The sequence below is a fragment of the Hippopotamus amphibius genome, chromosome 2, assembly GCF_030028045.1.
Source record: "Hippopotamus amphibius kiboko isolate mHipAmp2 chromosome 2, mHipAmp2.hap2, whole genome shotgun sequence".
Lineage (NCBI taxonomy): Eukaryota > Metazoa > Chordata > Mammalia > Artiodactyla > Hippopotamidae > Hippopotamus > Hippopotamus amphibius.
The window spans coordinates 28165655-28171654 of NC_080187.1; the positions used below are offsets into that span (position 1 = coordinate 28165655).

The following is a 6000-nucleotide window of genomic DNA, read 5'->3' on the forward strand; positions in this document are numbered from 1 at the left end:
ATGTTCTCTTTACATTCTCTTGCTCCTAATCATTTTATTAGATATACTTTCCATACCTACTGTCTAATTACTGATTACAAATATTTCACCAGACTGCTGGTGATGTCCTCTTGAACATTCCACCAGCACCTAAAACAAATCACTGTCCACCTTCAAATCAGATTTCTTTCAAGACTTGCCCCTCTCTACTGTTAACGGTATCCCTACTTCCTCAATTATTTATGTTCAAAACAAAACAGATTTTGTGGTTCTAACTCCACACTTGAGTCAACAAACTGTACATTTCTTCTTAGTGCCTCTAAAAGCTGTCATTTGTTTTCCATTTCCAGTATAGTTAGCCTAATTTAAAGACCTTATTAATTCTGTCTAAATAGAAAGCCTCCTATATGAACACAGATAGTCCCTGACTTACGATGGTTTGACTTATTTTTGACTTTACGATGGTGCAAAAGTGACAAGCGTTCAGTAGAAACCACACTTGAATTTTGATCTTTTCCCGGGCTAGCAATAAATGCCACATAATCCCTCATGATGCTGGGCAGTGGCAGCAAGGCACAGCTCCCAGCCAACCACCTGATCACAATGGTAAACAACTGACACAACCATTCTGCTTTTCATTTGTAGCATCCCATAAATTATATGAGATATTCAATACTTTATTATAAAATAGACTTTGTGTTAGATGATTTTGCCCACCTGTAGACTAATGTAAGTGTTCTGAAGACATTTAAGGTAGGCTAGGCTAAACTATGATGCTCGTAGCTTAGGTGTATTAAATGCATTTTCAACTTATGATGGGTTTATCAAATTGAAGAAGATCTGTAGGCTACTACCAGGCTTTCCTCAATACCCATCTTAGGGACCAAAGTCCAGTCATTTCTATAGTACCACTTTGTGTCACTTTCCCCTGCTTTAAGAACTTCTATGGCTTATTTAGTACTAATTCCCTAAATGAACCCATTGACATAGTGCTGCTCTCTCACCTTGGTGCAATTGTCTATGCTATTCCTTCTGTCTACAATGCTTTCTCCCACACATCCTGCCCCTCTCACTGTCTTTTGAAAAGCATAGGCTATTCAGAGCATAGGCTCCGAAGACAGACTGCTATGTTCAAATCCCACTCTGCCACTTGCAGCCTATATCTATGTCCTTAGACAGGTTACTTAAGCCTTCTATGTCCCATCTTTAAAGTGGATCTATAAATTGTACTTGCCTCACAAGGCTGTTCTGACAGATTAATACATATAAAGCACCAAACAGTACCTAGAACATGATAAGTATAAATAAGTGCTAGCAATAATTAATAACTGTCACTTGGTGTACCCCCCAAAAAATAAATAAAATTAAAAAAAAAAATAACCGTCACTTTAAAAGCCTACTAGTTAATTCCCTCTGCTCTCAGACAACTAAAGGCCCCCTCTTTTATATCCTCACAGCACTGTATATTTGTACTATTTTTGCAGTCAGTCTTAATTAGTTATAGTTCCTTGAGACAGGAGGCTATCATATGTTTCCATATTCCCCAGTATTCCATAGGCTTATTCTTACACAGTAGAATTCAAGCACAGACATAGATTTTAAGATTCATAAAGGACCTCTGTTGTCCCAGAAGAGCTCTGTGTGCCCAGAAGAGTATACAAAAGTATTTGAGATAAGTGGTGAATGCGAGCAGCTGCATGTGAAGAGTGAAAGCCAGAGTTTACATCACACCGGTCAGTTTGGTTTGCGCCCTCATTCATTCATTTTTCCATTAAGTTCACAAATATTACTGAGCCCCATGTACATCCTATAGACACCTGGCAACATGTTAGCTGTTCCCCGTCACAAGACTCTACAGTACAAACAGTAGATTACAGTTATGTCAAAGACAGCAGAAAGCTGAGGAACCAAGGATTTCTGTGGACCCAGACATTATTTACATACATTATTTCGTGGGTCATTTAAGAGCTACTTTGGTAGCATACACACCAGAGTAAAAACAGTGGTTGTCTTTGGGTTGGGAGGACTGCAGGTGCTTTTCTTTTCCCTTTTTATTTATGCTATGTCAATATCAACTGATTTTGTAATGAGAAAAAAAAAAGACTAAACTTTCAAAAAAACGTCAAAAAAATTCTCTCATTCTGTGGCTCATTAACAAATACTACAGCCCACACACGTTACAAGCTTTAATTATCTTACTATCTTCCAATTTTTGGAGCAGCAGAATAGGGTTAAACCAAGTTATTTTTAACTGAGTAAAGTCTTCCCCTCAAGAATGTAAGTACTTAACTGCTTGGTTGAGGATATTTGGGTATTGATCTTAGTAAAACTATAAAGGTAATCACACAAACAGAATCAAAGACACGGCTCAGCATGTATCAAGTACTTAGTACTTGATACAAGTACAACATATAAAGTATGAACATATGTACATACATAAAATCTGGATGGATGTTCACCAATATATCAATAATCGTCATCTCTAGGTGTGGAGATTGGCATGATTTTTACATTGTTCTTTATGCTTTTCTATACTGTACCAATATTTTTATAATGAGCATATATTATTTTCATAAAGACAATAAAATTATTAATAAAAACAGATGCTAAGCAGTAAGAGTAACTTAATAACTGCCTGACAGGATCTAGGTCTTTGCCACTTAGAAGTATGGTCCTCAGACCGGCAACATCAGCATCAGGTTGGATGTCAAAATAATGGAATTTTCAGGCCACACTGCATAGCTAGTGATTCAGAACGTACATTTAACCTACATTTTAAGATTCTTAGGTGATTCACATGTGCATTAAAACTTGAAAAGCACTGATTTAGACACTACAGCCTTTACATGCAGGGACGAGGGACATCTGCCCGCTTCATCATATATCCCTAGCACACAGTGGTGCCTGAAACACACAAGTATTTGTTGAATAAATAAACATGTAAATGATATCACTTCTGAATAGACAACCAGAATGACAGTGGAGATTATATCTATTTGAATTATTTATTTTCTGCTAGAGTTCCCAGATGGTTGCTTAATATTAATATTTTACTGTAAATACTGTTAAATTATTTTAATAAAAATGCTGGTCCCCAAAATGTAATCCTTTTTGAAAAGGAGTCCTAGCTCATAGCTCCGAGATCTATGTCTCCTTCAATCATTTCTCTTGTCTCCTATCTATGCACACATCCTATAATTACTCCTTACACTCTTTCCCTCAAAGCAAACTCATTTTCAAGATTTTAAATACCACCTCTGTGAGAAAACTTAATACCCAAGTTTCAGTCTATAAACTCTATGTCTATATATCCAACTCTATTTCCTACACCTCAAATTTAACAATTTTATTCTCCATATATTATCTGCCTGCCCCCTTCAGAAGAGAGTAGTTCTCCATCCTCACAGACTCATGTTTTACAGGCTTTAGAGAAGAGAGACCACCTAATCCAATAACATCATTTTACAGAGGAGACTAGGATCTGGAAGAATTAAATGACAGCCCAAGAAGCTAGTTATTGACAACGCAAAGCTACAATCTATATTACCTTTCTCCCAATACATTATCCCATGCTAAAATTCTTATAAAATTCTCTTTTTTATCAACAGCACTTAAATTCACTTTTTAGAAACAGAGGTTCAAAATATCAATCACTTAGATCCAATAAATCAACTACTGTATATTGTTAACCTTTCTCTCATTCCTTTTTTCTTCCTTTTCAGAACATACTGCATTTTCTTTCCACTTGGGGTTCCTTCAGTATCTAGTGCCATCCTTCCCAAATCCTCTAACCTCTCAAAACCTACCTCCACAAATAGACCAAAATGCCTATTCCTGCCTTCTCTACCTTTATCTACGAGACAACAGAGATGGTTCATGATGACTCAAACCCTATCCACCCTCAAACGACAGCTCAATCCCAGCCTTTTCTATTTTTCCCAATTCCTAATGCATTGCTCCATCACTCACTTCCATATCTGTTCACAGGCTGATGTTTATTCTTTGGAAAGCTGCTATCTTCAAAAGTAGAAAGAGCCTGTTACTATCTAGGTCCTCTTTCTACATCTGAGAAAACTGATGCCCAGAGAGAAGTGACTTCTCTCATGCTACTTGAGAAACTGGTGATGGTGATGAAACCGAACTCAGTTCCTCAGATTCCTATCCAAAGCTTCTATCACCTCTATATGTATATATCAGTCTTTCCCAATATCCCCCAGTTGATAGTGCAAACAAAAGGCAGACATCAAAGCCATACAAGACTTTATTTAGCATGGCTAGCTGTGTCACCCCATTATCAGGCACACAAAAGGGACGCTTCAGTAAATACTCCTCGAAATGAACTGAAAGCTGAACCAGGGGGAAAGCCTGAGAGGAAAGGATGGTTCATTAAATCACCCCCTCTCCAGAAAGCTGTTGTAGCTCCCGCACTGCCCATGGAAGCACTCCACACTCCCCCACGGGGCATCAAGGCTCTTCCCAGCTGAGACCCAACGTCAGCTGCCGCCACATTCCTGGCCTTCCCGCCTCCGCACCCATTCCTCCAGCCATGACCCTAATACGCCGCGCTGCCCAAACCCGGCGGTCCCTGCCATGCTTCTGCACCTTTGCACACACTGGCCCCACAACCTGCAATGCTCTTCTCCCTCCCGCACCCCCGACCTCTGCAAATCCCGAGACGGCTCTCACGACTCTACTCAAACGTCACTAACCCGACCGGGTCCTACACGGGTCTCAAGCGGCCTCCAAAACCGGACCAGTCCCGGGATGGAGGATTTTACTTGCTGACACGCCCAAGAGCGTGGAAGCGACGCCCAAGAGCGTGGGAGCGACGCCGAAGCGCACATCTACCTTGAGGTGCTCGCGGACTGCCTCACTGAGGACCGCCCGCCTGGGCCAGGGCAAGTGCCCAGAAGGCTGGGGGAATGCCCAGTGACGGCACCCGAGCCACCGGCAACACCCGCCTAAGGCGCCCGCCCGTCCGCAAGACCAAGCTGCACCTCACACCTTACCTCAGCCAACAGCAGCGGCAACTTCACTTTACGGCACTCACAGCAACTGCTGCAAAAGGGGTCGTCAAGCGCGGAGCCGTGCGTACAGGTCTGGTTGGTGTCGGGGGCGTTGGCGGCGTCGGCGCTGGCCTCGGCCAGGCCCCCGACCCCCCCGCAGCTTCCTCTCTGCCCGAAGTTGGCTGAGCCTGGCGATTTCCTCGCTTTGGGGATTTAGACACGTAGCGAAAGCTCTTTGTATCTCTTGCCTAGGTAACAACTAAGGCAGCGCGCCGAGGCGAGCTGAGATTTTAGAGAGTGGTCCAAGAATGGAAGAGGCGCCAGTTGAGCTGTGTTTTCCAAAGAGTGAGTTTGCTAGATAAAATAGAGGATGTCGGTTAAATATGAACTTCAGATAAACAACGAATAATTTCTTAGTGTGTGTGCTCTGCAGAGAGATGCAGAATAACTCCCTGAATTCTGGTTTGGGTACCCGTTAGGTGAGACGCGGGATAGAGTGGGAAAGTAGCTGAGTTGATATTGCTCTTGAGGTTGAGGTGTCTGCGGGACATGCAAGCCCCAGCGGACTGTTACACTCCTGCTAAGGTCTGGAAATATACACACATTCAATTCCAGACCTGTTTAACTTTTGACTATGTAATCCAAAGAATTAGTGTTAAGGGTCGCATATGAATAAATTTTGACATAATTTTGAAAACTATAAAGCACTAAACAAATTACTGTAATTTTAAGTTCTTTCTACAAAAATTACTATAATCAGCGCATGGTGAAAACTGAAAGTACTCCCCTCATATATTTGAGTTGTTTTCTAAACTTTTTTTGTATTTTGAAATCAGCATTTTATTGTAATAGTAGAGAGTGCTGGTATGCATAACACGTTTATTGTAATAGTACATAATGTTGTATATACATTTTCTTATACCCTGAATTATTTTTAGTGGGCTAACTTGGTTTCCAACTTGATGCATGATTTATACATTTTTGTGCCCTCTAGCACAACGCCACTTGCCATTAT

General features: G+C 41.0%; 1 protein-coding gene across 30 annotated transcripts in view; it reads right to left on the bottom strand.

Moving 5' to 3' along the window:
- The window catches only part of FKTN (fukutin), an 80817-nt gene extending 75777 nt beyond the window's left edge, over positions 1-5040 (bottom strand). For 15 of the 30 annotated variants that reach the window (XR_009051307.1, XR_009051308.1, XR_009051309.1 and 12 more), the window contains exon 1: positions 4828-4973. The gene's annotated coding sequence lies outside the window, so the exon portion shown is untranslated. The other 15 variants (XM_057721583.1, XM_057721570.1, XM_057721572.1 and 12 more) reach the window with 9 other exon arrangements.
- Positions 5041-6000: the final 960 nt, after the last annotated feature.